Source organism: Camelus ferus, chromosome 1 (genome assembly GCF_009834535.1).
Source record: "Camelus ferus isolate YT-003-E chromosome 1, BCGSAC_Cfer_1.0, whole genome shotgun sequence".
NCBI lineage: Eukaryota > Metazoa > Chordata > Mammalia > Artiodactyla > Camelidae > Camelus > Camelus ferus.
This window is the reverse complement of record NC_045696.1, coordinates 73,120,660-73,133,750: the sequence shown is the minus strand read 5'-3', so window position 1 is coordinate 73,133,750 and position 13,091 is coordinate 73,120,660. Positions and strand designations below refer to the sequence as shown.

At 36.5% G+C, this 13,091-nt stretch overlaps 1 long non-coding RNA gene across 6 annotated transcripts in view; it reads right to left on the bottom strand.

Annotated features, from left to right (window-relative positions):
• The window catches only part of LOC106729723, an 85,618-nt gene that overhangs the window by 71,201 nt on the left and 1,326 nt on the right, over positions 1–13,091 (bottom strand). For 3 of the 6 annotated variants that reach the window (XR_004321425.1, XR_004321428.1, XR_004321429.1), the window contains exon 1: positions 9,020–11,704. The exons of 1 other annotated variant lie outside the window; for it this stretch is intronic. This is a non-coding gene — a long non-coding RNA (uncharacterized LOC106729723). Of the gene's footprint in view, positions 1–9,019; positions 11,705–13,091 lie in introns of those variants that run through there. 2 more of the 6 variants (XR_004321426.1, XR_004321430.1) reach the window with 2 other exon arrangements.

The following is a 13,091-nucleotide window of genomic DNA, read 5'->3' as shown; positions in this document are numbered from 1 at the left end:
TACAAACTAAAGGATTGAGATGGTTTTTGAGGTAGACAAAATATCTCCATCTGCTTTGCAAATAGGGATGGAATCAGCAAAACCAAGCATCCTCTTGCCAAATGGTGACCTTTGCCAAGCAACCAGTTCTTTAATTCTAACCTCATGCACATTTCAAGGGAAATGCAAACCACATGTTTGTGTTCCACTGACACATAAATCATTGGCATTTCTCATAAAAAGATTTTTGATTGTTTAGGAGCTTTAAACTACCAGGCAGTGTTTTGCTAAGACCAAAGTTGGGCCTTAGCAAACAGCTAAGTTGAAAAGCATTCATATTTGAAAAGTCTAAATCCAGTCAAATGACCATTTTTGACCTGGTGATTCCACAGATTTAGGCTAAATTAATTTTTAACCATTTAGTCAATTTCTTCACTATCTTCTATAGATACTCATGAAAGTTAGGAAATGCAGAGAATTGAATGTGTGTGTGTGTGTGTGTGTGTGTGTGTGTGTGTGTGTGTGTTTTAAAACATGCCTACAGGCAGAATCAGCAAGCATCATTTCTAATCTTTTCTGAAGCCAGCAAAAAGACATCAGGAAGACTGATTCACACCCTACTATCAAGTCACTTACGACTAATCTTACCTCTGATTCCACCAAGATTCAATCAGAGCCGTACAGCAGGAGTTGACAAACCTTTTCTGTAAATAGCCATTAATAAATATTATAGGTTTATATATTAGTTTGCTAGGGCAGCTGTAACAAAGTACCACAAACTGGGTACAGAACCAACAGAAACATATTGTCCCACAATTCTGGAGGCTAGAAGTTAAGATCAAGGTGTCAGCAGGGTTGGTTCCTTCTGAGGGCTGTAAGAATCTGTTCCATGTCTTTCTCCTGGCTTCTGGTGGCTTGCTGGCAATCTCTGGTCTTCCTTGGCTGCATCACCCTGATCTCTGCTGTCACCTTCATGTGATGAACATGTCTGTGTCCACATTTCCCCTTTTCATGAGGATACCAGTAATACTGGATTAGGGGCTCACCTTGTCCAGCATGACTTCATCCTAACTTAATTATATCCGCAATGACCCTATTTTAAGGTCACATTCTGAAATACTAGGGGTTAGGACTCCAACATATGGACTTGGGGGGAGGGGAGGACACAATTCAACCTGTTGCACACAGTATCTGTCCCAAATACTCAACTCAGCCCTTGTAGTACAAAAGTAGTCATAGAAAATCCATTTTAAAATGTTCACGGCTGTGTTACAGTGAAGTTTTACTTAGGAAAACAGGCAGTAGGCCTGCGGGCAGCAGTTTGAAGATGCCAGTCTTACAGTATCTCTGATCCTTTCTGAACATGAAAGAACACAGGAAGAGATTTGGCATTTGGCAAAAAAGAAAAAAAAACTTGCAAGTTTTAGGAATACCTACTTTGTATTTTTTATTCTAGTCACAATGGTTTACATTTAGCTTTAATATGTTATGTTTACATTCTGATATAATCTGACTTAGCATACACAGTGTCAGTTAAGGATACTGATACTAATTGTATAATTATGACTCTAGTTTTCATATACTGTGTCTTTGGGCTGTCACTAAGTTCAAGAACGACAGGGAAATAGACCTTTCCATTTAACACTATGCTGCATGCCTTGCTTTTTAGTATGAATGTGTCCAAAACATTATAATTATTTTTGATTTTTAATGCCCTTAGAAATGTATGTATATTTACCCTCAATACATCTCTATATTCCTTTCCATATAATTAATATTTCTAGAATGCCGACAAGCACTATATTTAGTTGTATACAGTGAGTCCTGGACAAGGCACACACATTGTCTCCAGGGATTTACTCTGCCTTAGAAGATATATATAAAGGAAATAGATAACACGGTAGCATATATTCAAACATCATCCAAAGATTTACATATATCTCTGCCCCGTAGGGGGAGCTGATTTGCCCTGCTTGGGTCCATATACATACACAGATAAGTGAATCTTGCATCTTCACTTATGGAACCTTAAATGGAACCAAATTAGAGAGTTCTGTATAGGGTCATAGATGTAAGAGCACTTTAAAAAGCTTTCACAGAAAGCTTGAAAGTTGACTGCGCAGTAAAGACAAGATATCAATCAGCCATGTACTATATATTTTGCAATAGTAGCAGAGGTCATGCTCCCACTTATGTTAAAACATAGATTGGGCTTATTAATGTACTTTTATATTAAAACGCTAGGCCTCTGGAAAACCCTGGAACTCTTCCTCCATATGGTTATAAAGGTGGCTAGAGTCAGAGGTCAGTATGTGCTTTAAATGTTAAGGGAAAGATGTGCAAGTAGTGAGTGGTCTTATTGGGGATGAAATGAACTCAGTCGCAGGTATCAGGATTAGATGTTAGGGGCTCATTCATCTTCAGCAGAGGTGCCCCACGGAATCACTTACTTGGAGTGCCCCAAGACTGGCCTTGTATTAGGATCTGAAAGAAAATACCCACTGGATTGTACCAATTATAAAATAGGTCAAATTTGGGGTCCAAAAAAGTGGACCATATGCCTTTAATCAGGTTTGTTACCTAAAAGGTTTTCAGTTCAGACAGAAATTTTCAGAGAAAGTGTCAGCTATGATGATATATAAAGTTATATGACCTGAAATGTCAGATGTATGTGGCTTTAATAATTTTAACCATTTTAGGCCCAAAGAAAACTTCTAAAATCATAATTAAAATGCTGTTGTTCTCTTTATAATTATAGAAACACCACATTTCCTGACTACCACACCCATGACTTTCAATAATAGAAGCTAAGATCTGCCTTTACACATTCAGTAGATTTTATAATCACATATAGTTGACTTTTATTGCCTGAAATAAGACTTGAGCTCAAGGAATAAAACAAGAATTTATTCTACAATAAAACAGTAGAGCATCCCTAAAAAATTTTTTTTCAATCCGGAAATTCTTTTAATCTCTTGGTTTCCCTGCTCTATAGTTTAAAAGCAACGGTTGGCTGTCCTAAGAATCTCGTACACACTTGTTTGGATCTGGGGCAGTTTCTCTCTTTTCCTTCTACTTCTGTTAGAATAAAGGTAAGGGACTCCATCTTCCCACAGAACTAGAAAAAGAGGATGGAACAAAATGGCTTTTTTCTTCTCAATACTTTGCAAACTTTAACTAAGAAAATGAAGCTCTACAGCAAGTCAATGCAAAATAATGATAATATTAATAATGGTAGTGATGATAATGATGAATTAGACAATGTAATTCTCTTCTTATTCTAAGTGTGAAAACTGAAGCAAAATGATGAAGTGCCTTTCCCAAGACCAGTGGCTCCACAATTAGAACTTGGGTTTTCCCTCCTCTTCACACCTCTTCTTCAGAGGAGAACAAATATCACTAATGTTCATCCTCACCAGGAGAAAACCATACTGGCCCATTCAATGGCCAATTAGAATAAATTGTAAATTAGGGCAAATATGATAGGTAATACAAAAATCAAAAGCTCTCTAAAGAAAAGGAACAAAAAACCTGAATAAATAAGCTTAACGGTCCATTGTTTGTAGGGGAAAAGGATGAAATTATCATCATAATATTCTATGAATTGAAAATGAAGATAAATTTTTATGTGGAAAGATTTTACCAAAAAATTCTACCCAGAGAGTGAGACTCTGCTAGGAGACGTACTAGTTTTCATAAAAGGGATATTAGCCCATGTCTGATAAGAGATAAAAATATGCTTTGTGTGAATCTAAGTAAACAGGTCAATTAAGATTCTTCATACAAACCCACGTTGAAGGGAATGTTTGTGACTGCACTAAGCATTTGGACATTAAAACTGCCTCCACAGGAGAGTGTTCTAATCATCCCAGAATCGGCCCCACAGAGTCTGAATCATTCAGGGTGAAAACACCTCCTCTCTTTAAGAGAAATTTTAGAGGTACGAGTTAACAGTAAATACTATAATGCTGCTTTTGACATGAGATAAAAACCTAGTCTAAATATCAATCCGCAGATGCCAAACCTGTGTTTAAACAAAGTACCAATCTGTTCCCCCATCAAAACTCTGGGTAAGATATTGTTTCCACATTCAGAGACATTAGCCCAGCAATGCAAGGGGAAAAAAATCTTCATTTGGACAGTGCATCTTTCAGACATTCCCTTCTTTTATTGATTTGTTTTCTCCTGTCCCTTTTCTCCTTCTTTTGTTTCCTTATCATAGCTTCAGGTTATTACGTGCAAAGTATTGATGGGAATGGATGGTTTTGGTCGATGGAGAGCTAATGCATCCCTAATCCCACTATTGTTACAGAGTTATGCTTTACTCTGGTCTCTGATGGGGGAAAAGGTGCAAAGCTGTTGATCCTAGTTTTATTTGTCACAAACCCATCCATCAATCAAGCGCAAGCATGTCTGAATGCTGAATGACATGTGGGTCTCAGCTGAAAAAATTCGATAACACTGTATTGTCAGGTCTCTCACTCTTTTTTTTTTTTTTGATAAGAAATACATTTGACTGAAATAGATAAGCATGCAACTACTAAAGACTTGAAGAGAGAAAGTGACATATTGGCACCAAAGGTTATATATCTTTGGTATTAATGATACTTATGAGTAAATAAAATGGGAGGGGGCAGCTACAGCTAAAGACATACAACATCCCTAAGGCTGGGTTATGTTTAAGTATCGTTGCTCTCTTATTGTTTGGTTTTCAACATTAATCTGACCGTATTTCACAGTCGGCTACCCTGGTTAAAATGTAAGCAAATGTGCATTTGGTGAGGGTGGTGAGGTGCAGGGAATCAAATATCACTTGTTTACACTGCTCTGAACAATTCAGATAGATCCTTTTTTGTTATGTATGGTAGGTAAACCCATGGAATATTTTTTTGTGTATATATGAACTCATAAGTTCACAACTGTCTGCTCTTGTGAGTGAAAGCATTTGGGGGGGAAAGCTTTAATTATTTTAAACTGGAAATATATATGCATGTCATTTTAATAGTGACTTAACTTATAATTACAATCTCAAAAATGGTTTCTGTGTGTCCTTTTTATTCTTAGTTACTAAATTAGGTACTTTAATACATTATGAAAGCCTGTCTTTTCAGTTATATACAATTTTCTATTCATAGTTATTTCGAGATAATTGCATTTGGAAATAGTTAAAGCATTAAAAACAACACTAGTATAATATAATTTTAGGGGCAAAATTAATCAACAAATCAGAACATTTTCAAAACCATTTTATTTTCTTGTCATAACATTTTAGAGAAGACAAGTATTTTTTTAAATGACCTAAAAAAAAAAAAGCCCATCAAGAAAGGTAACAAAAAGACAGTCCTGAATTAGAGAGCACTAAGATGAACGTTTTGTAGCCGTTAAGTATCACTGCGCTATGAAAGTAAGCCATTTTTCCTCTGTTCAGTGACTGGGGGCTAGAAAACTGCAAAAAATCAATGTGGAAGTGCTTTATATTTGTGGGGTAAATTACATGTGCTTGGCCGCTCCATTGTATCTGCCCTATATTCTATACAAGATACTTTAGATGGAACTGTCACATAATACATATACTTCATACTGACTTTTATAGATTTAAAAGAACTTGAATTGAACTCTTGTAATAAAGCAAGAGAAACTGTATCTCCTTCAAATCCCTAATACCCGAGTTATTCTTGAAATTAACTAAATGGTAACTCCTAATTTTAAATTCATGGTGAGAGACCAAAAAAAAAAAAAAAAAAAATCAAGTCTGATTCCTAATTCTCCTTACCTTCTGTTTTGTTTCTCTTACTGACATTTTATCTTAATTACCCCACCTCTTTAAACCCATGTTAATTCTTAAAAGATTTCCCAGGAGGGCCCATGAACCAGCAAATGAGAGCCAACCAAACCTTTAAAAGTTGTCAGAAGTTCCAAACAATGACCTTTCTGTTGACTATTCTTCTGGGTTTCCAACTCGATTCATTTGGTTTGGCCTCAGTTTACAGTGGCTTTTAGGTTATTGTGACTTCTGATCCCACTTAAATAAAGTATCCAAGGCCACCATAAGGTTCAGGGAGTCCATGGTTATCCCAAGGGCAGCCTCTCCTAGCCAGACACTACCTATGAGGTTCCAAACAACCCCAGTTGGTAGAGAAGCAATTCAGTCCCAAATTTTAAAAATACTATGAGGTTGTCCAGTCAACTCTGGATATCCAGGTTCTAGGCTCTGGATAGGACTATAACCCAGCTTCTACATCTCTTTAGAATAAGGATTTATTGAATCTGGGGTGACCTTTGTTCCACAGTGGGTCTCCAGGAAGAATACGGACTATTGTCATTTTACTCACAGTGATGAGAAAGAAACAACAGCAACATGAAAACTACAAGGAACCATCTTGAGATTTGGTGCTATTAGGGAGTCATTTCATCAAAACGCCTTGGGGAGAAGGATGAAATGTGGGATAAAAGGGATTTCTGTTCTGGTGACATTTTGAAACATTTAAAAAATAATTTAGAAAGTATTTAATATTATAAAGAAGAAAATGATATCATTCATAATGCCATAACCCACAAGAGGCATTTGTTCCTTTTCTATATGATATGTGATATAATGAAATATTGAGAGACAGATTAATCAATTGATCTCATGGGAATATTTTTAATGTGGCTAATGACACATTAATAATCCTATTCTAAACCTCCTTTCATTAAAGAAAATCATTATGAGAATGTCTATCATTTATAAGTGACTTAAAACCAGTTTTTTTCACATAAATGAATGTTAGAGATAGCCAAGATATTAAATAATATTTTCCCATGGGACAGAGAATTTGGAACTCTACTCCAATGGTGAAAGGATCTAGAAACAGTTTTTTTCAGATGACTATAAGATAAAGTTCTAATGATTTCTGCTAGCCATACTCAGCACAACCACCAAATGTGTGTGTGTGTCTGTGTGTGTGTGTGTGAGAGAGAGAAACCATTTGAGTTTGGGAATATTTATTATAGTTAATTAATATTTTCAACAAACCTTTTTTTTTAAATGAGGACAGAATAAAATTAGGAAAAAAGACATGTATAAACACAACTCTAAATCTCTACTAAAGAACACAAAAGAAGATTTAAAAAATAGAAACATATGTCATTCTTCTGATTAAGAGATGCTCTATGATAAATAAATTCTTTCCAAGTAAATGTGTGTATGTAATATAAATAAAATTAAAATGCTAATACCATTTTTAACCTAATAGACTAATTCGAAAGTTTATTTGGAAGAATAAATGTGTGATCAAAGTCTAAAAAAATATTAAGAAAGAAATTTGAGAAAGGACTTGTTCTACCAGGTGTCAAAGTATGTTGTAAAGCTTCACTAATTAAACAGTGCATATTCTAGGGATGTGTATCCCCTCGGTCCCCAGTTCTGGTGCTGTTCACTCTGAAACTGCAGTGTCCTATAGTCTAAATTACTCTCCGAACCTCCGAGGGGAGAAAATAAGCAAAGCAGCAGCAGCAGTGATGAGAGAGCTTTTCTTCCTACCAGTATTCCTCGGATTTGGCCCCTGGCAGAGGATAAAGGGGGAAGTGACGGTTATCACAGGAGCACATAAAGAACTAAGAAACCTTGATACCCTACGTATTTTCCTACCTTACAGTGAGGTAGAATTCACTTTAAAGAGACACACAGAGAAGTACTTTACTCTCTCCCCAATTCCTCTCTCCTTGCTTTAGTCAAAGTTAGAGCAGCTATGCCTTTAAATAGTTTAAAGTGTTCCCCCAAATAGTTCTTTTAAAAATCTAACACCTTTGCAGGAAAGAAGGGAAGAAAATCCTCCACCAAAGCTCATCCAAGCATTTTTGGAACTGATTATAGGGGAGGAAAATTGTCTTATGTGATTTGAAAAAGCAGAAACTATCACTTGGCTTTTAGGCCTGCCCTGGCTCATTGATCTCCCAAATTCCACCCAAACAGACACAGCAGTAGAACAAATAGAATCCTGAAACAGAGCCTATGAATTTGGTATTGGTAAAAGTGAGATTTTAAATAGATAGGGTTGCTCTCATACACTACTGGTATGAATGTAAAATTGGTAAGCCAATTTAGAAGCCAATTTTTGCAGTGTCTGTTAAAATGAAATACATGCATTGCCCACGATCCAGCAATTCCACTTTTCTCCACTTCTCCCTGACAAACTTCAGCACATGTGCACAGCAGGTACAAGGATGCAGCACTAGTTGAATAGTGAAAAAACTTGGAAATAATAAATGGCCATCAGCAGGGGACTGGTCAAATAAACTATTCAGGAATCATACTATGAGTATGATGTGTAAGTAGGGAAGCATGAGATAGATCTCTCTGTACTGGTACAAAAAAGATCTCCGAAACATATCACTGAGTGAAAGCAAGCTTCAGAATATTACCACACAAGGTATTGTATGCTGAGGTATATATACCTCATACATACATGTGTCCCACACCAATCACTATGAAAAAAGATCCCATAAATTTTCATTAATTTTTGTCTACCTCAAACCATACATAAAAATATATTTATGTATTAACTTAGCTGTGACTTTTTTCAAACTATAAAATCACTAAAAGGAATTATATGAGAATATTTATTTAACCTGGCTAAGGTTAAATAAAGGCCAGAAACTATAAAGGAAATTTCTGAAAGCTTTAACTTTATGACAAAATAATAGCAATAAACTTGTATACAGCAAAAAACAGTAAGAAAAATTGAAAGAAAAGTTGTTGGCGGGAGTTCAGATGGCTACAGCATTTCTTAGGGAGAAATCCATCAATATGTACATTTAAAATGCAGATACCCTGTATCCCAGCAATTCTACTTACAAGAGTTTATGCCAAGGAAATAATTGTACACACTGTCAATTTTGTGTGTAAAAGGATGTCCAGAGTGGTATTTTGTGTTTATAATTGCACATAAAGGGAGGGGGTATGAAATGTCCATCAGTAAGTAAATGGTTCAATAGATCACAATGCTTCCATGTAATGGAATATTATATAGCCATTAAGATAGATAATACAGATATTAACCTTTATTGAGTTCCACTGGCAAAACTGACTTAAATGCAGTATCTCATCCAATCCTTTCAACAATGCTTTGACGTAGATATAGAGAGGTTAAGTGGCCCCAAACATAAGATGTCTCACTCCAAATCTGGAACTTTTGGAGGATCTGTATGTACTGACATAGAAAGATATTAGTGAAACACTAATATGAAAAAAAGGAAGTTGAAGGATAGTAGAACAGTGCAGTCACATTTATATAATAAATGTAAAAGTCACATATATATATATATAATAAATGTAGAAGTCTGATAGGGAGAGAGAAACATGTTAAAGCGGTTGTCTACATGGATGGGTGTTATATACTTTTTACTTAACTATAATTTCTGATTTTTTTTTCCAGCAAGGAACACATATGGCACTTTTAAAAGTAATTAAACTAAATAATTCTAGGATAAAACCAATAGTGTTTTAGGGCAGTGAAGATTATTGTTCTGGCAAAGGTTATTATTTAAAATGCAGTGTTTTAAGACTCCCTGTGGTTTTGCCTAGAGAACACATTCCCATTGGTAGATGCCATGTAAATTAGAAAATGAAAAGTCAGCTGGCCTTTTCCAGTGATCAAAAACTAATATACCAGTGAAGAGATTAAAATGATCTCTACTGTTTAATTACCTAGAAATTCAGATATTGTTTTAAAGTACACTGGAATAACAACTTTTGAGCAGGCTGATATGAATGGGGGGGTGACAAAAAGGATGAACAAAGTGAGTTAATTTAAACCAATTGTCTTCATTTCTCACAAATCACCCTCTGAGATTACTCCTGCTTTTTCCCAAACAATGTGCTGATCTAGAGGATCCCCAGTCCAGTGGGAGGAGCCTGCTGGATCACATCAATGGAATCTGCACTTGTCACTTCTAGGGAATGTAGTTCCTGAGACAAAATCACCATCACACATAAATCCACAAACCATGATTTTACCAAACACCCCTACTATTTTTCTTTTCTCTCTCTTACTCTTTTCTCCCTTTTTGTTTCAGTGAAATCAGGTTAAAATGAGTATCAGGAGGAAAATTTGAAGGCACTGTAGCAAGATAATGCAGTCCTACTTTTTCTACTGGGAGATTTGTTAAATGGGACCCAAAGTAGGGAAAGACCCCCTTAATCCTAAAGCTAGAATCAAAGCTAGAGCTGCAACCCACGTCTCCTCGTTTTTCCTGGCACAGAGTTCTTTGACTGGACAACCCTAAGTAATAGTCAATCTGAGGGGGCTGAAGTATAATGATAAACAGCTTTTGCCTTAGGGGCCACATTAGGTAGAGATGAAGATGGGGTGAAGATTCTGGGATGTGCGCTGATTGTAGACATGTACGCTTTAACGCCAGCAATCAGAGCCACTTTCATTTCCCTTAACCATAATTTCCTGAGAATAATAAGCCACCAGTTCCAATGTTGCAGATTCCAAATTACCACACCCTATGGAAGGTTTGTATCCATTTGTGAGAAGGCAAGGACTGGAAGGAAGAGATATTTTCTCTCTTCCTCTCCTCTGCAGTTTGGTTGAAAGATACCCAAGATTGGATCAAGGCACAGATAATCTCCTCCCAGTGGGATTTAAGAAAAACAGTCCCCCCACCTCTAAAGTATGTCCTCTAATGGACTTGCTGAAGCGCTTGATATACCACATTAAAAAGTCACTCATTTGGGACAAAGAATTATTTGCATATCCAGTACTAAAGAAATGTTTATTAAGAACTTATGCGCGAAACACTTTTCTTTATGCTTCCCTCCCAAAAAAGTGACAAATGAATTATAAACTGTTTCCATCCTAAAGCCACTTAAAATGTAGATGGGAATTAGACAAGAAACAACACAACTTAAATTAAAAGCGAAGTGTTCGCACAGGGTAGGGATGTTTGTCAAGCACTTAGGAGACCTGAAGGACCAGAGACAGGCAAAGCAGGAGAGGGGGAAGGGGAGGGGAGACACCAGGCAGCGGGCATAGGTCTGGGGGCCCCAGAGCTGGAAGGAAGTGTAAGATAGGATGACAGACTGAACAGGAGCTGCGCATGGGCCCGGGCCCGCTTTACCTGAGGAGGAGGAGAGCCTCCAGAGGGGGTTAAACCAGCAGGGCTGATGGGGAGAAGGGGCTGTAATATGTGTTACACTTATGTTTATATATCATAATAGAGAGAAGGCGGCATCAGGTCATTAACAGTCATTAACATATATGAAGAATTTGTTCCAGAAAATAAAAGTGGTGAGAGCATTCAGAAATTAACCTCAGAATTACACTGTTGCTCTGAAACTGTGGGAAACAGAGTTTTAAAATCTAGCCAGAATTTGTAATCTGGTTGGGAGGTCAAAATCTGCACAAAAAATATCAGAGTACATATGTTAACCTGTAGGGTGGGGATTTCAATGCAGTAGTGGTTCAGGGAAAGGAGCGCTCCAGAGAAGGCTGAAGCAGCCTCAAAAGACCTTATGAAGGGAGGGAAAAAGACCTGCCGAGAAGACAGTGAGAGCAAGTGTCTGCTGGGGTAGGGGGTGGGGGGTAGTGACAAAAGCTAATGGCAGTCATTCAAGAAACATTACCCAGTAGGGGGAGAGTATAGCTCAGTGGCAGAGCATGTGCATACTATGCACAAGGCCCTGGGTTCAAACCCCAGTACTCCTATTAAAGATAAATAATAAATAAATCTAATTACCTCCCCGACCCAAAAAAGCAAAGTGTTCAAAAAAGAAATATGAAAACGAATATTTGTATATGTATGACTGAAACATTATGCTGTACACCAGAAATTGACACATTGTAAACTGACTATACTTCAATTTAAAAAAAAAAAAAAAGAAAGAAACATTAACCAAGCCCTGTACCAGGTGTTTTTGATGGATGCAGGATAAGTAGGTAGAAATGGCCTGTCAGGGGCCTTCAGTTTAGTGTTCTCTGGTGGGAAAAGGAAAGATACTGCTCTGATTAGAGCAGAAGCTTTGCTGAAAGAAAGGGTGATTCAGAGCAGGAGAGTGTGTGTGTGTGTGTGTACTAGGGACAGGGACTGGGAGGAAAGGGACCTGCACGGCCAGGGCACAACTAATGAGTTCCTGGGGAGACAGGTTAGAGACCAATGAGAACTCTGAAGACAGAGTTGATCATTTCACAGTATATCCTTATGATCCAATCAAACACACACATACATATGCAGACACACATACCTATACACATGCACATTTAATGCCTACTGACTGCAGTGTACTTTAGAATTATATACAAATTGCCCTTCAATGAAAGATTTACTATAGAATACTTAATTACAGTGTGTCTTTATTTTAGTTAGAGCTGCCTTTCAAAGACTTTATCGCTAAAAAAAAACAAAAAAAAAAATCAAAATAAGAGCCCTTCTTTGGTATGAATAGAGACACTTGAAAAAAGATGACTTTGGTTCATATGTCATTTAGTTGAAGGATGTTTTTATGGAAAAAGTAGATGTGAAGGTCATAACAGGTATCCTGGACCTTGACTTACAACACAAAAAGAGAGACAAATATCACATGATATCACTTATATGTGGAATCTTTAAAAAAAAAAAAAAGATACAAGTTAACTTATTTATAAAACAGAAACAGACTGACAGACATAGAAAAACTTAACGGTTACCAAAGGAGAAAATGGAGGAGGACAAAGTAGGAGTTTAGGATTAACAGATACACACTACTATATATAAAACACATAAACAACAAGGACCTACTGTATAGCACAGGTAACTATATTCACTATCTTGTAATAACCTATAATAGAAAAGAATCTGAAAAAGAATATATGTATAACTGAATCACTTTGCTGTACACCTGAAACCAACACATTGTAAATCAACTATACTTCAATTTAAAAAATACATAAAATACAAAAAAGTTTGCTTTATACTTAGAAAACCATTATCTATTCATTATATTAAATTTATAATGTATAAAAAAAATGAAGAAAAAAATCATCCATAGGTGACCACAGCTGACATTGTGTATGTAGCTCCTAATTGTGTATATTTTAACCAATTACCTCATTAAAGCTAAGCTTGCTATTTACTAGCAGATACCTTCA